Source organism: Lissotriton helveticus, chromosome 10, assembly GCF_964261635.1.
Source record: "Lissotriton helveticus chromosome 10, aLisHel1.1, whole genome shotgun sequence".
Taxonomy (NCBI): domain Eukaryota; kingdom Metazoa; phylum Chordata; class Amphibia; order Caudata; family Salamandridae; genus Lissotriton; species Lissotriton helveticus.
The window spans coordinates 1,107,895,396-1,107,915,011 of NC_136071.1; the positions used below are offsets into that span (position 1 = coordinate 1,107,895,396).

The following is a 19,616-nucleotide window of genomic DNA, read 5'->3' on the forward strand; positions in this document are numbered from 1 at the left end:
TGAGCTCTCGGCTGCAACGCATCTGGGGATAGGGACCTGGCTCCCCTGTGCACGCGATTCCTGCCTGCGCTCCTTGCTACCCTGGACACATCGGCGGCGGGCTGGGGGGCTGATTGGAGATCGAGTGTGGGTGAGGCCCGGGCCTTGGAGGGCCCCAGCGCTGTAAGACTCTGCTCCTGGCCGTTCCTCCCACACAGCCCAGCCGGAACATTGCCTGGGGGCCTCAGCCACCCTCTGCCTAGCAGCCTGACGCCCCCGACTATAGGCCGCCTATTGCTGGGTCGGTGGCGCGTTTGGGGGACCCTCTTGGTCACACTCATCGTGGGACATCCGCCGGCGACGGCCCTCCGCCGCCCCCCCTGCCAGCGCACTTCCCCGCCTCCCTGGCTGGGCCACCTCGCCTGCACAAGCGACCCCCCGGCGTCCTGGACCCCTGCTGCTCGGGCGGGCCTAACCTACCACCAACGAGCCGGGCCTGCCCTGCCTCGGGCTTGTGGAGGTCGTCCCTCGCCGTCTCCTGATTCCCGGCCTTGGACCCCTGATCGTAGGACCTGGGCTGCTTGACCACCGGGGCGCTGGTGCGACCTCCCTTGAACTTTCCTTCATCACGATCCGGAGGCTCCACGCAACAGCCTGCCCTACCTCTCACTATCCCTGGTCACTCTGAGTGGATCATGACTCGGGGCAAAGGGACCAAGCCGGACCCCCCCCCAGCGACGACCAGGGGTACATCTGTGGCTTCCATGTGGGGTAAGGCGGGTTCGTCGCCATCTTCCGGGGGTCCCCCGTCATCAGGGGGGAAGCCTCTGCCGCCGGCCGACTCCCCTCCGGTGACTCAGGCCTTCATGTCCTCCTTCATGGCGGATCTTAAGTCCGAAATTGGGTCCCTCAGGACGGAGGTCCACACATGCGTCAAGGAACTGCGCAAGGAGGTCACCGACCTCGGCGACCGGGTTGATGGCCTGGAGAAGACGGTCGATTCCCGCACCGAAGACCTATAGCAGATCTGGCAGAGAGTGGCGACCCTCGAAGAGCAACACATCCAGCTCCAGATCAAGCAGGAGGATTTGGAAAACAGGGGGCGCCGCAACAACCTCCGCATACGGGGTGTGCCACTCGGAGAAGAGGGGACTAATACCATGGCCTATGTGGCGCTACTCCTGCAAGCGGTGCGGGGCGAGGAGGACGCTCCCCCACCGCGTCTTGACCGCGCACACCGAGTCTTTGGAGCGGGGGGCAAAGCCGGCCTCCTCCCAGACATTGTCGCCAGACTTCACTACTTCACAGAGAAGGAGGCCATACTCAAGGCGGCTAGGGACACCCCGGACCTGCGGTACGAAGGCCACAAGATCCAGATCTTCCAGGACCTGGCCCCCACCACGCTCCACAGGAGGAAGGTCTTCCGCCCGATCACGGAGAGGCTCCGGGCCCTCAACATTCCCTATCAATGGGGCCATCCTTTTGCTCTCATCTTCAAGTGGGAGGGCAAACGAAGGGCCCTTCGTTCCTACCAGGAAGCGGCGCAATTGCTTGAAATGCCGGAGTCCCCGGATCACAGCCCAGCCCGCTCTCACCACCCAGAGAAGGCTCCTCCGCGCCCCGACTGGTCCACTGTGCGTAAACGTCGCCGGTCCCCCCCTGTGGACGCCCTCTCTGCCTCGCAGACCAAGCAGGACATTATTGCTCACATTCGCTCCCTCGAGGGCGACCGCGAGGAGCAGGACTCACAGCTTCTCGCTTCTGGCGCTGAGGGCGGGGACCATCCTACGACACCAGAAGGCCACTGATCGTGACCACTGAGATCCGAGCTGCCTTGAGCCTACACTTGCCCTTTGGGCACACGGACTTACCCTATCGCGCCACGGCGGCCTGTTCCTACTGCTCTTGGAGGGGGACCTCCCCTTCTCTCTAGCGGGCCGCCCCTGTGGCTTCCCCCCCTGTGGGGGTCGGGAACATCTGACACTGGACAACACCTCTCCTGGGTCCTGCACCACACCACTGAGCTTCGGTGCCCTCTCGGCGACAGGTCTGCACATGCGGGCCCATGGCTCGACTCACCCCCGGACTACCTAGCGGCAGCGGGGTGGACGAGCTGCGAGACGACTGGATTTCATTTCATCTACCCAGATCTCTGCTCCCTCCCTTTGTCCCGTAGGAAGTGACATTCCTGAGTTCATCCAAACCCTCGGGTAGAGGATGTCTGGTACCTGGGACACTGTACATTGGCCCTGTTGGCCTGTTTTGGTTATATCTCTTCTTTGCGCCCTTTCTATTCTTTCTCTCTTATCTCTTCCTACTTTTCTCTTGCTCTGCCTTCTCTTACTGTTCTCTCCCCGCGCCTGCGGAGGGGTGGCATGGTGGGTCCTACGGGGGTTGACACGCTGGAGGCGAGGTGAGGCTGCCGCTGCCCTGGCTGCGGGGGGATTTGCTACACTGGGTCTTGCGCGGCTCCACTCCCCCTTAGTACTATGACAGCGAACATCCCTACACCCTTGAAGGTCCTCTCCCTCAATGTCAAAGGGCTCAACTCCCCCAACAAGCGAAATCAGATATGGCGCTACCTCCTACACCACTCCCCTGACATTATCCTCCTCCAGGAGACGCACCTTCTCAAGGGAGACACCAAACGCATGGCGCACCCTAGATACCCCACACAGTTCTGGGCATCCTCTGACACCAAGACAGCGGGGGTGGCAATCCTCTGCAGGGCTGGCATTAGGCGGGGACCCGCGAAACCCTTCAAGAGCGCTGACGGGCGTTTCCTCCGAGCCACGGTGCAGGTGGGTCGTATACAGCTCACCCTCGGATGTGTATATGCGCCCAACCAGTCGCAGGACAAATACCTCCAGACACTCCTGCGGGATCAGTTCCCATCGGGTGACCCTAACGTGATCCTGGGCGGAGACTTCAATCTTGTCTGGGACCCTGAGCTGGATCGTGCGGGGGCCTCCTTCAATGGCACGGGAGCGATGTCCTCTACCCTTAGAACGCAGCTTACAGACCTGGGACTCGTGGATGTGTGGCGCTACCACAACCCGGGGACCCGGGACTATTCCTTTTATTCACACTCCCATCGGACATACTCCCGAATCGACTATCTCTTCACATCCCTTGAATTGGCCCGAGACTCCTTAGCTGCCGCTATGTCCGACATTTCCCTGTCGGACCACGCCCACGTGGAACTTTTGCTGCAGGACCCCCTGGCTCATGCCACTCGTGAACGCCGATAGGTGCTCCCGCCGAGAGTCCTTCGGGACCCGGAGGACGTCGCCAGCATCCGTGACGCCATAGACTCGTATTTCGCTGTTAATTACACCCCTGACTTGCCCTTTCATACGATCTGGGATGCCTTCAAGGCCACCATTCGGGGTCATATCACCTCCCTGGCGGTGGCGCGGAGGAAGGAGGCGTTCAAGATGGAAACCGACCTGGCTAGCGAGATCAAACAAGCGGAGGCCCGGGACCGGGACTTCCCTTCACGGGCGTCAAAGAGAACTCTCGCCAACCTCAGGGGGCAACTCCGCACTCTGCGCACCAACAAGGCGGAACACTCCCTGCTGGCGCTCAAACAACGCTACTATGAGGGCGGGGACAAAGTTGGCCGCCTGCTGGCCGGCAGGCTGCGGGCACGTGCCGCTAGGGCCCACATCGCCAATGTCAAGCGGCAAGACGGCACCTGCGCCACCTCTGAGAAAGCCAAGCAGGCCGCATTTGTCGCTTACTACACTTCTCTATATGCTGAGGAGCCTACCTCCGCGGAGGCACGGGAGGCCGTTCTTGCGGATTTCGGGGGGTCTCCACTGTCCCCGGCGTGTGCAGCTACACTAGAGGGCCCCCTGCAGGAGGAGGAAGTAACGGAAGCTGTTAAAGACCTTCCCACTGGGAAAACCCCGGGACCGGACGGCCTGCCGTTGGCCTTCTATCGCCTGTTCCTGACCCAGCTCCGCCCGCACCTGCTGCGGCTATACGGTTCCTTCTCGGACACCACCGGCCCGTCCCCTGACATGGGCCTGGCGGAAATTGCCCTGATCCCCAAGCCAGGGAAGGACCCCACCCTATGTGCCTCCTATCGCCCCATCGCCCTCCTGAACACTGATCTTAAGATTTACACTAAGATCCTGGCCAAACGGCTGGACCCGTACATGCCGGGTTTGGTAAACCCGGACCAGGTGGGTTTTATACGGGATCGTCAGGGGGCCGACAATGTTCGCAGGCTGGCACACTTAGTGGGGAAGGTGCAGCATTGGGATATCCCGGCCTGCCTCCTCTCACTAGACGCGGAAAAGGCCTTCGACCGGGTAGATTGGTCCTTCCTGCGGGCGGTTCTCCGGAAACTAGGTCTAGGCCCTAACATGATTTCTAGGTGCATGGCCCCGTACCTCGGGCCGCAGGCCAGAATTCGGGTCAACGGCCAACTGACATCGCCGCTCTCGATCCACAGGGGCACGAGGCAAGGATGCCCGCTTTCACCGCTCCTGTTCGCCCTAGCGGTGGAACCGCTGGCGGAGCTGATTAGGCGCACTCCTGACATTCACGGGATCCCCCACGGGGGGCGCTCCAACAAGGTAGCACTGTTCGCGGACGATCTGATCCTTACTCTTACGCGCCCTCGGGACTCTCTCCCAGCGGTGCATAAAGCCCTCACACTGTTTGAGCAAGCGTCCGGCCTTAAGGTTAACCACACCAAATCTTGGGCACTTAACCTTACCGTCCCCGAGGAGGAGGTCTCTTTCCTGAAGGGGGTCGCGCCCTACCGTTGGGCGGAAGATCACATTAAATACCTGGGTCTGGACCTCACGCCCCACCTTGACTCGTGGTCCTCGAGGAACTGGGCCTCTTGCCGCAAGGAAGTTCTGGCGGACCTGCGGAAATGGAAGCCCTTGATGATTTCTTGGCTGGGGCGGCTAAATGCGGTCAAGATGTCGGTCCTCCCCCGTATTCTATATGTTTTCCAGTGCCTACCCACCCCGATCCCGCTCCACTGCATCAGGAATCTCCAACGTGACCTCACGTCCTTCATATGGGGTGGCAAGCGACCCCGGTTTTCGCAGAAGGTTCTCATGGAACCGAGAGACAGGGGCGGTCTCGCCTGCCCAAATCTCCTCCACTACTACTGGGCGGCGCATCTTCGGTTCGTGATAGAATGGGGTGCACGCGAAAGCGACAAGCACTGGTTCCACATGGACCGAGTAGTCACGGGGCGCACCATATGGGATCTACCTTGGCTGCCGCGTGTGGCGCGCTCCAGAAGTGCATACATGGCGGTCCCCACGAAGACGGTTCTTGACGTGTGGGACAGAGTGGCAGTGTCCAAGGGTCTAACCACGTTCCCCTCTCCACACACCCCCATTGCAGGTAATCCGCACTTCCCTCCTGCTGCCCGGACCCGGGCTTTTGAGAGCTGGACACAAGGGGACTGCAGGGTTGCAGGGGACCTCTTTCTTGGAGGGTCGCACTAATCATGGCCAGACTGCAGGGAAGAATTTAACCTCCCTTTAACCGCCAGCTTACAGTATGCGCAACTGCGCCACTGGACTTCGGGAGACGACATGTATCGGGCTGCTACCAGGGCATACACTCCATTCGAGAAGTTGGCACGCTCCCTAGGGGGACTGAAGCGGCTCATCTCCCAGATCTACAACATCCTGCAACACCCCACCATTCCGCCCGCACACCCCTACCAAAGGCAGTGGCAGTCGGCAACTGGCGCCGATATCACACCTTCTCAATAGGCTCGGCTGTGGACTGACATTCCCAAAACCTACCGCAGCATCCCGCAGAAGGAAAACGCATACAAGATGCTTACGCAATGGTACTACACCCCCCTGCGACTCAGCAAAATGTTCCCCACTTCCTCACCACTGTGCTGGAGGTGTGGCACTGCGACTGGCGACTTCGTACACATCTGGTGGTCGTGCCCTACCCTAGCTGTCTTCTGGAAGGAGGTCCTTAGTCACATCAAGAAGGTGTTGGGTTTCCCCCTCCCTGAAGAGGTTTGCACACTCCTGCTGGGCATTCGACCCCCCACACTTAGGGCCCTCACGCGCAGCGACTGGATCCTCACCCTTCACATGTTAGGCGCTGCCAAGCAACTCATTGCTCTGTACTGGAAGCGGGCTGAGGCACCGCCGATAGCCTCCTGGTTTGTGCGCCTCTGGCAGGTCCTGACTATGGAGCTGCTCACGGCGCGGATACAATCGAGGGGGGTGCGCTTCAAGGCAGTGTGGGAACCTCTTGTGCGCCATCTGTGCTCCATCAGCTATGCCCGCCATATGCCTCCCAGACTTCGCGCCCTGCAGTTATTTGAGGACGCCCTCATCCCTGCTGATCCGAGCAGACTAGGCTCTTAGTCGCTTCCCCCGGTGTAGGCTTGCGTCTCCTGTCCCCGACCGGCGACTGCAGTTTCTCCCCCCAGACCCCTCTCCGTCTCGCTGCTGCTCAATCCTCTTCCGACTTTTTCTTCTTTCCTACTTGCCTCTCTGGCTTCCGCCCCTCTATGGGGCAGTTTGGGCCCCGTTGGGCCTTTTGAAAATGTGACACCACTGCTCTCCCTCCTATACGCGCCTCCCCCGCACAACGATGCATCGCCAGCGTATGGCCGCCTCTTGCCATCATTGCCCCTAAGCCATGCCGCCGGCCCATTCCAGGGGTTGTAGGCAGGGCGCTGTGTTAATGCTTCACCCTCCCCTGGCTACATAAGTCTACACACTCTTTTTTGCGCGGCCGGCCCCGACATGGGGTTGTAGGCTTATCGCTGTGTTCACAATAAAAACAGATTTGAACAAAAAAAAAAAAAACACAGATGAGCTGCAGAGTCCAGGCTTCTGGTTTGTTAGAGTCACATCTTTAATGGCAAAGAGGATGGAAACAGCTACAGAGGAGATCTGAACTCATCAACATTACTTTGCATTGGAATCTATGTATCAAGAATTTACTGCACCCTTATTTGGAAGTGTGCGTTTGTGTACTTAACAGCAGAGCTATTCCACCCTCCCTGGATATTCAAATGGGATTAGTGCTTAAGCTAGGGAAAACCACATAATGAACAAATAAATATATTCATGAATCAATATATGTTCAGCCCTCGCCTGTGAGTGCAGGTGATTTTACTTTTGGGACTGGTGATTAGCTAAAGGCCAAGCTTTGAAGACCACCCCTTGCTTTGCAGGGTGAAACAGTTAGCACTTGCACCATGGTTTTCAGTAAGTCAGATATATTTCAAATTAGTTAAAAGGCACACAGCTGCTGTCCATACGTTTTGGTCTACTAACCTTTCTCAAGACACCCATACAGCCTGCTTACTTTATACAGATTCAATAAGTATACCTTTCATGCGGGGGGTGGGGGGGGGGGGAGGCGGGTGGGGGGGGGTATGGGAGGGGGGTGGTAAATCTGTGCGCCGAGATGTCCATTCAGTAAAGTCTCACCGGCGTAGATCCCAGAGGTTTCATGGTCAGAGTTGGGAGGCATACAGGGGGTTTGATCTTTTCATGCTGGCCGCGATGTTGACATGTAAACGTAAATTGTGGTGTCTTTTATGTATCAATGTCTTACTGCTGCTGACCACTGTGTGATTAACTGGAGCATGTTTCTACAATAAAAAGATTTTTTTTTTAAACTATACCTTTCATGGTGTGACTGAAAGGGAAAAACACAATGGCTTTTGAATTCATCGAGATCAGAGTGAAGAACAATTTTTGCTATATAACGTTTCCATTCTTTTGCGAACATCGCAAGCTAGTTGACTTAGAAGTATAGCATGGACTTCAACTCTTTCTTAAAATATTTTATTCTGCAAACGAATGGTTGGTCTTTGGATAAATCAATGTATGCTTACTTTAATATTTTATGTAGTTATGACCTACAATAGCTTTGTTTTACTCACATGGTAAACCGTCCTGCCTCCATCTGCAGCGGTCGCTCCCCCACGCTCCCAGGGCTTCCTGCTTGGTATCGTAGCCTGTGCTCTGCATCACTTGTGCTTTTAAATTATTATTGTGCTTTGAAATTCGCTTGCGTGACTTGAACATTAGCTTGGCCAGATTTTAGCGCTGCGCTGTTTACATAACTTGCTGGGCGCTCTGATTTATTCTTGTTGTCTGCCTGACTGTGCCTGCGCCTCTGCCCACCCCAACCTCGTCCTGTTATGTTTCGTTTCTGCGAGCCATCATGTTGTTGTTGTGACGTCCCAGCCCGCAGCTCCACCCCGCTACCGCCTCCCAGCTGACCCTCCCTCCCACGATAGAGTATAGGCTCCCATCTCCAGGCTCGGCGCTGTGACCGTCCTGCCTCCATCTGCAGCGGTCGCTCCACCACGCTCCCAGGGCTTCCTGCTTGGTATCGTAGCCTGTGCTCTGCATCACTTGTGCTTTTAAATTATTATTGTGCTTTGAAATTCGCTTGCGTGACTTGAACATTAGCTTGGCCAGACCTTAGCGCTGCGCTGTTTACATAACTTGCTGGGCGCTCTGATTTATTCTTGTTGTCTGCCTGACTGTGCCTGCGCCTCTGCCCACCCCAACCTCGTCCTGTTAGGTTTCGTTTCTGCGAGCCATCTTGTTGTTGTTGTGACGTCCCAGCCCGCAGCTCCACCCCGCTACCGCCTCCCAGCTGACCCTCCCTCCCACGATAGAGTATAGGCTCCCATCTCCAGGCTCGGCGCTGTGACCGTCCTGCCTCCATCTGCAGCGGTCGCTCCCCCACGCTCCCAGGGCTTCCTGCTTGGTATCGTAGCCTGTGCTCTGCATCACTTGTGCTTTTAAATTATTATTGTGCTTTGAAATTCGCTTGCCTGACTTGAACATTAGCTTGGCCAGACCTTAGCGCTGCGCTGTTTACATAACTTGCTGGGCGCTCTGATTTATTCTTGTTGTCTGCCTGACTGTGCCTGCGCCTCTGCCCACCCCAACCTCGTCCTGTTAGGTTTCGTTACTGCGAGCCATCTTGTTGTTGTTGTGATGTCCCAGCCCGCAGCTCCACCCCGCTACCGCCTCCCAGCTGACCCTCCCTCGCCCCGCCCCCCCCTCCACCATCTACATATGGCAAAGCAACTGTCGCGCAGCGGTCACGCGCAGCGGACGCGCGCCGAAGGTGCGCCAAAGGTAAGCCCGTCTACGCCCGTCCGCGCCCAGCGCCAGACCCCCGCCGTACCCAGGCAACTACAATCACATATGATGCCGCGTCTCTCCTCGCCTTCAACCCCGGACGCTCACCACAATGTTGCTTAGCCACCCCAGGACGTACCCATGGTCCATTCACCTGCCTCTCCTGCAAGTTCAATTGCTCCAGGACCCTCACCAAACCCTCCTCCGCCACACGCCGCCCCGACGCTAACCACCTGAAGTGCATCCTGATCAACACCCGCTCAGTCCACAGACATGCTACGGAACTCTGGGACCTACTCGACACTGCTTCACCTGACATCGCCTTCCTTACAGAAACATGGATGAACACATCATCAGCACCCGACATCGCCATAGCCATACCGGACGGCTACAAGATTACCCGTAAAGACCGCACCAACCAAACAGGAGGAGGCATCGCCATCGTCCATAAGAACACCATCAAAGTCACGACCAGCACCGACGATAATCTTACATCCGCAGAACATCTCCACTTTCAAATCCACACAGACCCTAGGACCACACTTAGAGGCACCCTCATCTACAGGCCCCCAGGCACCCGCACTCAATTCAGCGATGACATCACGGACTTCGTCAGCCCACGTGCCCTCGCCTCCGATAACTACATTCTTTTAGGCGACTTCAACTACCACCTTGAAAACAAACACGACAGCAACACCACCTCCCTTCTGGACAACTTGGCCAATCTCGGACTCAAACAACTCGTCGACGCCCCCACCCACGCAGCCGGACACACGCTCGACCCTATCTTCACCTCCAGCAAGCACATCTCCTTCAATCACACCACAGCCCTCCACTGGACGGACCACAGCTGTGTTAACTTCAGCTACAAAACCACCCTAAACCACAAACGCCCACAACCCATTCATCGGAGAAACTGGAATAAAATCACCTCCGACCAACTACTCACATCACTCAATCAAAACCCTCCCACCCTCTCATTGGACCCAAACCAAGCAGCCACCAATCTCAAGCAATGGATCACCCATAGTGCTGACGAATTAGCACCCCTGAAAAAACACCAGATCAAATCAACCAACAAAAAGGCTCCCTGGTTCAACGATGACCTTAAAAAATCCAAGAAGCTATGCCGCACCCTGGAGAAAACATGGAGAAAAATCCCGACCAGAGACAACATGGCCACCCTTAAGGCAGCCACCCGAACACACCACCAACTGATCCGATCCGCCAAGAAATCAGCATTCAATGATCGCCTCGACAATAACTCTCACAACAGCAAGGAACTCTTCAACATCGTTAAAGAATTCACCAACCCCACCGCAGCATCCAACGACATTACTCCTTCCCAAGACCTCTGCAACGCGTTATCCTCCTCCTTCTTCTACAACAAAATTGCCGACATCCACAACAGCTTTAAGAACACTCCCAGCGTTCATCCCTCCCCACCCCCCTCAGATCCAACCCCGCCAACTAACATCCATAGCGCCTGGAACCCAATCACCACTGAAGAAACCATCCGCCTAATGAACTCAATCCACTCTGGATCGCCAACTGACCCCTGCCCCCACCACATCTTCAACAAAGCAGACTCCATCATCGCACCCCATCTCCGTGATGTCATCAACTGCTCATTCAACTCTGCCACCTTTCCAGAAAGCTGGAAACACGCCGAACTCAGCGCCCTCCTGAAGAAACCCACAGCAGACCCCTCTGAACTTAAAAACTACCGGCCCATCTCCCTCCTCCCATTCCCGGCCAAAGTCATTGAGAAAGCCGTCAACAGCCAGCTCGCCGCCTTCCTTGAATCCAACAACTCCCTAGACCCATCCCAATCCGGATTTCGAGCCAAACACAGCACCGAAACTGCCCTAATTGCAGCTACTGACGACATCCGAACTCTACTGGACAATGGTGAAACAGTGGCCCTCATTCTACTCGACCTCTCCGCCGCTTTCGACACAGTCTGCCACAGTACCCTTATACAACGCCTCAGCAACATTGGAATACAAGGAAAAGCCTTGAACTGGATCACCTCATTCCTCGATGGAAGAACCCAAAGAGTCCGACTTCCCCCTTTCAACTCTGAAGCCACCGAAGTCATCTGTGGTGTACCACAAGGATCTTCACTCAGTCTCACCCTCTTCAACGTTTACATGAGCCCACTCGCTTCTATCGCGCGTCAACACAACCTCAACATCATCTCTTACGCCGACGACACCCAGCTTATCCTTTCCCTCACCAAAGACCCCAACACCGCCAAAACCAATCTTCACGAAGGCATGAAAGATGTAGCCGAATGGATGAATCATAGCCGCCTACAGCTCAACTCAGACAAAACGGAGGTGCTCATCCTAGGATCTTCCCCCACTGCCTGGGACGACTCTTGGTGGCCTTCCGCTCTGGGCACAGCACCCACACCCACAGACCATGCACGTAACCTTGGCTTCATCCTAGACTCCTCTCTCTCGATGTCCAGACAAGTCAACGCAGTCTCATGCTCCTGCTTCAACGTACTTCGCATTCTCAAAAAGATCTTCCGCTGGATCCCCCTCGAAACAAGAAAGACTGTCACCCACGCACTGGTCACGAGTCGACTGGATTATGGAAACACCCTCTACGCCGGAATCACAGCAAAATTACAGAAAAAACTCCAACGCATCCAAAACGCATCAGCGAGACTCATATTAGACGTCCCTCGCCAAGATCACATCTCCGGACACTTAAAAGACCTCCACTGGCTTCCCGTCAACAAAAGAATTACTTTCCGCCTTCTCACCCACGCACACAAAGCCCTCTACAATCTAGGACCCAAATGCCTCAACACTCGACTGTCATTCTACAAACCCACCCGCCAACTAAGATCGTCCAATCAAGCCCTCGCCGCAGTCCCGCGCATCCGTAGATTCACCCTGGGTGGCAGATCATTCTCATTCCTTGCTGCCAAGACCTGGAACTCACTCCCCACCCACCTCCGCCTTACTCAAAACCACATCGCCTTCAGAAAAGAACTTAAAACATGGCTTTTCGACAAATAACGATCCCCTCCCCAAGCGCCTTGAGACCCTCTGGGTGAGTAGTGCGCTATACAAATGCCGGAACTTGAACTTGAACTATGATTATTAGCAAGAAGAGGGGACAGGTGTGTTGGGGATCAGCTTAGCCCCAGTTCTACCAGGAATCAGACCTGCAGCCAGATGTGCCGAGGTGAAGATTAGTTACTGCTATATGGAGTGAAGGCAGGATGCCGATATTGAAATGCGCTTGCAGTGGTAGCAGGATGACTGCACACCAATGCCACTGAGATCCTGTCAGGATGGAAAGAGGCAGCATGCTGACAGTACTTCTAGAAGTGGAGCATTAAGGTAGGAAGGGAGCACAAAGTCTGGCAGAATGTTTTATTCTCACGTCTATGCATCATACTCAAGCATTGACCACGTCTTCACCTCAGTGACTTTGACACAGCGACCATCTTGGACATCTCCATCTCCGACCATGTCTATGTAGAACTGGTATGGTCCAGTAATGCCCACCCTCGTAGGGGGCCACCACAATGGCGCTAACCCCTACCACTCCTCCGAGACCCGGTGGATGAGGCCGAGATCTGCAAGGAGATAGTCGACTACTTTGAGCTCAGTGCTCGCCTGGATACTTCACTGCATACACTCTGGGATGATTTCAAGGCTAACATCAGGGGGGTGATCTCCACCATTACTATCTCTAGGGAGAGGAAGGCTGGACTGATGGAGCTGGGCCTGGCAGCTGAGATCAAAGCCTTCGAGAGGAAGGATCAGATGACGCCCACTAGGTGTAACAAACCGAAACCAGCAATCCTGTGATGCCAGATGAGGGCACACAGAACTGATAGAGCAGACCACTCCCTCTTAGCCCTGAAACAGAAGTACTATGAAGGGGGAGATAAGGTAGGCTACGTGTTGGCTCTCAAATTCCGCCAAATCCAAGCTAGAACATATATGGCCAAACTTGTATTCAAGGTCACAGACTTGGCGACCTCTGAAAGGCATAAACAGCGGGCATTCCATGAATACTATCAACTTCTCTACACACAAGATGCTTCCCAAACCCTGATCGATGCAAATCTGTGAATCTGCGACTAGGATCTTATCCATCCCCAACAAATGCAGCTAATCAACACCCCAATCACCCAAGAGGAACCGCACCAAGCGGTTAGGGCACTGCCCCTTGGGAAAACTCTGGGACCTGACGGGCTCCCTGTTACTTTCTACAGACTGTTCCTTCGTAGTCTGCAGTTCACCTGTTAACGCTTTTCAGTTCCTTTATCCATTATACGGCCTAATGCCCACCATGGCAGCAGCTGAGATTGCCCTTATACCCAAACCAGGGAAAGATCCTACACAGTGCTCTTCCTATCACCCTATAACCCTTCTTAACATGGACGAAAAGATACTCGTGAAGATACTAGCCACAAGGCTGGGGCACTTCTTCCGAGGTCTTTTAGATCCTAATCAGGTGGGGTTCATCCTCAACAGACAGGGTGCGGACAAGATATGCTGGATAGCACACTTGCTTGTAACGCCCCACTGCTACAACATCCCGGCATGCCTTCTCTCGCTTGATGTGGAGAAGGCATTCAACAGGGTGAACTGGACCTTCCCCCGACCTTCCCCCGAGTGGGTCTGGATAAGATAGGTCTGGGACTGGACATGATAGGTAAAATAATTGCCTCCTATGTTGCCCCAATAGCCTCAATCCTAGTCAACAGGCACAATACAGCCTCATCTGCATTTTCAGAGGCCCCGATAAGGGTGCCCGCTATTGCCCCTTCTCTTTGCACTAGCAGTCAAGCTCTTAGCCATCACTATCAGGCACATTGCTACTATTGGGGTCAAGCTCAAAAGGCAAGCCTCTTTGTGGATGATCTCTTGCTTAATATCTCTCAACCCACCATCTCTCTACCGGCTGCGTTGACAGCCTTGCTACTTTTGATGCGGTGTCTGGGTTCAAAGTCAGTATGACCAAGTTCTTTGCGCTCAACCTCACCATACCCAAGCAGTATCACCCCACTCTACAAGGACTTGCGCCAGTTCAATGGGCCTCTCACATGATTAGATACTTAGGCCTTAATCTAACCCCTACGTTAGCCTCTTGTACACAGGTTAACTGGTCGACTCTCAGGTGATCTATCCCCGAAGACTTGCGACCCTGGAAACCCCTCTACATATCCTAGCTGGGCTTTATCAACGTCATAAGAATAAATATCCTCCCACAGGTCCTTTACCTTTTTCAGTCCCTGTCTACCCCAATAACTCAGGATGCTAATTTATTTCGGGTGGTAAATGACCTAGGATTTATAATTCCCTGCTAACGCAGTCTAGAGATTGGGGCGGATTAGCCTGCCCCAACCTCCTCGAGTATTACCAGCCTGCACACCTACGCTACATTTCTGAATGGGTTGTTCATGAGAGTGAGAAACACTGGCTCCACATGGTGGGGGCGGTGGCCTGTCGACCCCTTTGTGATTAAACCTGCACAAAATCACTTTTGGTGATCCTACCCCCAGTAAACCATGTGTTGGAACACCGACCCCCTTAAAATTGAGCAGAGCAGAATTCTACTTCAGAAGTCCGCTGTGCACAATTTATAATTGGGCATATATATCATTACATGCATTTGTCATAAGTTTATATATTTCTGAATAAATTAAGCAATGAGATTTAGCAGCGTGAGGCCTAACGCAGTCTTTCAATTTCACATAAGGATTATCTCTGATGCACAGAAATACGAACTGCCCGCAGTGCTCTCTTTTTTACCCCCTGTGCTGCTGAGTGCTTGTTTGAGCAGGGGGCATAATACAAGTCCCTTCACCCCTAGGATTAAGGGGGTCATCTTTTAGGCCAAGGCTAAAGAGCCTGAGGGACTGATCAATACTTTCACAGGGGAGTCTCATCATTTTGCGTTACGCCACTGTGTTCGAGTCAATCGGTCAATCAATCAAAGTGCATTTGTAGAGCGCAACAGCTACCTTGAAGGAGGTGTCCCAGCACTAGTGCAGACTGACAGCGAAGATCAGCATAGAGGTACTACATCTGTGAGAAAAGCAGCGTCTTTAAGGTCTTCCTAAACTCTAGTTCTGACTTGATTAGGCGCATGTGGAGGGGCAAGGCATTCCAGAGTTTGGCTGCCCTAACCAAGAATTACCTTCCCCCTTGACGCTCTTTGGTATATCGTTGCACATAAAGCAGACACTAAGCGAAGCCTCTGCCTAATATAGCAGGGGCCCACACCCCTTATAGCTCTAAAAGTCAGCGTTGAGGCCTTAAATTCAATCCTATTGCTCACCAGGCACCAATTGAACCATCTCAGGTGAGGGGAAATACGATGTCGGGAGTCAGAATGCAGCCTTGCTGCTGCATTCTGCACAATCTGTAATCTTGGAACCAGATATGTCGGGAGCTCAATATACAGACGGTTTGCATAGTCCAGCTGGGAGGTACCCAGGGCATGTATGATGATCTTACAGTTTTCCTCAGGCAGATATCATAAAACTTTCCTCAAGGACCGTAACCTTCAGAAGCATGTGGCCAAGACTTGTTGGAAGTGCGAAGTAAAAGAAAGATCAGTATCAAACCTGATACACAAATTTCTCGCAGACTCGGTAGGTGTAGAAGAGGGGGGTTCAATTCCTCCGGCTACCAGAGATTGGATAGTGGTGGTGAGCTATGATTGAAGAACAGGACCTCAGTCTTATCCACATTCAATTTCGAGCAGTTATCATACATCCAGGTGGAAATCTGCTTCATGCATTGTTAGACCTGGCATCATTGGCGTGAGTCTCCCTTCCATTTTTTACTGATTGACTCCTCTGTTTTGATATGTTTTTGCTGGTTATATGTTTTGGGCACTGTGCCACTGCTATTCAGTGCCACAGTGCAAGTGCTCCCTGTTGGACCCGGGGTTACCGGTCCACCTAGGGTAGCCTGGCACCAAGTGGGAAGGCCTAACTTCAAGGCAATCGTGTTGTACTTGCGTCACACTCAACACAGCAACTCAGCGCACCCCCACTTAAAAATGACACCACACTGTTTTTTAGAAAAAGTAGAAAAGCTTTATCTTTCCTTTAAATTAGATTTTCAGTTGTGTCAGCAATAACAAATCATCATTTTAAATGCTTCACCATTAAAGTTCCTGTTGCTGTAAACACATGGCATAAACTCATGTAACACTAGTGACCCTTATTCAGCCATAGTACTAATCAGCAGGTTTAGATGCAAAAGTCCATTTCAGGCAATGACTCATTTAAATATAAAGTGATTAGCGAAAGGCCTAGAGGCAGATCAATAGTAGTCACATCAGCAAGAATTAAGCAGATGGATACATTAATTACAAGCCAAGTAGTGCCTAGAATGGAGAAGGCAGGTATTTTCGTTAGTCACATAAGCCTAAAATCAGTTGCAAAATGCATTCACTTAGTAAAGACTGATCATGCATTAGACTCGAAGATAGTTAAAGATCATGCGTTTAGTCAGGCGAGGTACACATTAATCCTTGTGAGTAAATATGCCTTCAGTTGGTAATTCCGAAATGACCTGGTTCCTGGACAGCCACAGAAGGATCATCACCTGACTCTCAGTTCGCAGGTCTTTAAAGAAACCCCCTTCAGCAGGGTTCTACTGATTCCAGCTTCCCAGCCCCACCATTCATTCTTTCTTCGTGGGGCAGGGAATCCAGACAATCACTAAGCCCAGCAGAGGCCTCCGTGAGGCGCGCCTCCCTCCAGCCCAAACCCCTGCTTACTTCTGTCAGTCGTTCCGGCAAATGCCGGCAGTCTGAGGGGTTAAGGCTACCCAATGACAGTTGATGCCCTGATCAGTGAAGGCAGGCCCACAGAGGCGGGATCAACACCGGAGACAGGATGTGCTTCAATTACAGCTTCTTCGGCTGTCTCCGCGTTACTCCCCCACACGCACACACGAAGGAAAACTCCTCCCTCGGCCTCCTTCAACCCCGCCTCACTCTTTCCGGCGCTCTCCTTGTTAAGGGTGGGTCTTCATCCAGGCCTCAGCTGCCTGGCAACCAACTCTCCCAAGCAGCGCACTCCCTGTCAACGCCGGCCCCCAGGTTCTCCTCAGCGGGGAACCGGCCGTCCAGCAAGGCCTGAGACGCACTCCCGCCTGCCGTTATCCTAACACGGGACCAGGCATGAGGGCGCCGCCGGCTCCAACCTTCAAGAGCAGCACCCCCACCACAGGAATTCCAATGGCCAGCGGCGGCGATTCAGTAAGTGCTCCGCTACCGCAAGCAGGCTTAGGAGGGACACGTCAGGGCAGCTGGGAGACGGGTCATGCCGGGCGTGGGGTGGTAATTAACATAGGGGACTATTACACCAAGGTTCAGCCCCTTGCGGAAGGCAGCCCCACTCACCCACACCAGACCGGTCAAGTTCCCTCAGTCCACAATCGGGTCTTCCACTAGGGGCACTGGTGGTATCGTTGTTTCAAATGGAAATGTCCTCGCGGGGTCAGATCAATGGGCTGGGGGTAGCATCACATAAAAGAGTAGCAGCCCCTGAAGGCAGTCAACCCTTCCACAGTGTGCCAACCTCCTCACTCCACAGCCTGTAATCCCGGTTGACCTCTCTCTCCACATACAATCTCCTCACTCCTCAAAATGGCCGCCCAACACTCCATCTTATATAGCCTGGGCCCAGAGTGTCTAGAGTGGACCAGAAGGTTCTGGAACCCCTCATGTCACCCTATGGCCCAAGGCAGTGAGGTAAATCTTGACAGGCCACCATTTTGTGAGAGTGCCTACTCTTCCCCATTTTGAAAAGAGCACCTGCGCCCCACCATTAATCAGTATTGGTGGTGCGCTCAAAGTTTTCAAGCCAACACACACAAAAAACATAGTGGACACAAAAATGGGAGTCAGAAAGGGAGAGAAAAAAATAAGGAGGGACCACCCAAAGGGCTGACAGGTCTAAAACTCCCTATGTTAAATTGATGTACTAATTGGTGATTCCATGATTGGGTTATTTGATTTACTTGTCAGACCCAAGTACAGTGCACCATGTGTGCCCAGGGCTTGTAAATCAAATGCTGCTGGTGGGCTTGCAGCACTGGTTGTGCCACCCACAGAAGCAGCTTGTAAAGTGTGTCTCAGGCCTGCCATTGCAAGGCCTGTGTGCAGTCTGTGACTGCCATGTCGATTTGGAAAGTGCACCCACTTGCCAGTCCCTAAACCTTCCTTTACTTCATATTAGATACCCCTATGGTAGGCCCAAGGGCAGGGTGCATTGCAAGTATAAGGTAGGACATGCCCTGGTGTGTGTAGCATGTCCTAATAGTGAATTACAGCCATTTTCGTTTTTCACTATTGCAAGGCTCCTTGTTCTCCATAGGCTAGAATGGGCAGTTAGATTATTACATTCTTATAATTCTAACTGACTCAGGGAACATGGTAGAAGTTCGAATTTAATATGCCTGAACTCAGAATGATAAAATACATCTTTTAGTGAAGTTGGTTTTAACCTTCTGTGTTTGAAAATACCACTCTTACAAAGTAGGTATTTTCTTGCCTAACTGTCCAGGCCTGCCTCTGCTAGCTTGTGGATTCCTTGTCTGGAGTTTTGATTGACAGGGCTGGGGGATTCCAGGAGACAGGCTGGGGCAGCCCAGTGGTGAATAGAGAGATCTGCATCTAGATGGGATGGAGGAGTTGCACCTGGTACCTGAATAGGGCAGGGCCTTCCCTCTACAATGCTGACTCCACCTCCTGTGGTGTTTCTGATGTCTCTGCCCTGCACTGTGAAAGGAGAGAAGGAATCATGTCAACAAAGTGCTCCAGGACTGTGCCTTCCCTCCCCTGTGCTGGCTCCACCTTCTGTCTGATGTCTCTGCCCTGCACTTTGAAAGGAAAGAAGGAGTTATGTAAAGAAAGTGCTCAGGAACTGGTTTGGACTAGAAAGAGGCCTCTCTGCCTTCAGAGAACAAAGGATTTTGGGGTATAAATATTGGGACCCAGTCCCAAGAACTTTAGATCACTTCTGGGAACAAGAAACCTTTTGCCAAGGAGAAGAACCAAAGGAAGCTCCAGGAGTTTGGACTGCCCCTCTGCCAGTGTGCTGTTTGCTGGGTTGGCCTGCAGTGGTTGCTTCATTGCCAAGGGAAAGGAGAAGGAACTTTTTAAGGACTTTCATCATCTGCAGAATATTCTCCAAGGGCTTGAACTTGTGCTAGCCTCCTGCTGAAGTCTCAGGGACAAAAGACTTCACTACCAGCTCCCCATGTGAATTTCCTTGCTGGGAATTCTATCTACGGACATTTGCGTGTCGCCGGGTGCTGGAAGCGGGACGCATCGAGAGGAAGCGTGTCGCCGCCGCAGCTGAATTCGTCGCATCGCCGGAGAAGCGTGCTACTGCCGCATCTCCCAGAAAGCATGTCTTCGTCAAAGCTGCTCGCTGTTGCATCACCAGAGAAGCGTGACGCCATTGAGAGAGTCACCATCGCATAACCGGAGGAGCGTGTCACAAGGCCT

At 53.5% G+C, this 19,616-nt stretch overlaps 1 protein-coding gene across 4 annotated transcripts in view; it reads right to left on the minus strand.

Moving 5' to 3' along the window:
• Positions 1–19,616, minus strand: part of ACP3 (acid phosphatase 3) — a 291,855-nt gene that overhangs the window by 151,538 nt on the left and 120,701 nt on the right. The gene's annotated exons all lie outside the window — the stretch shown is intronic.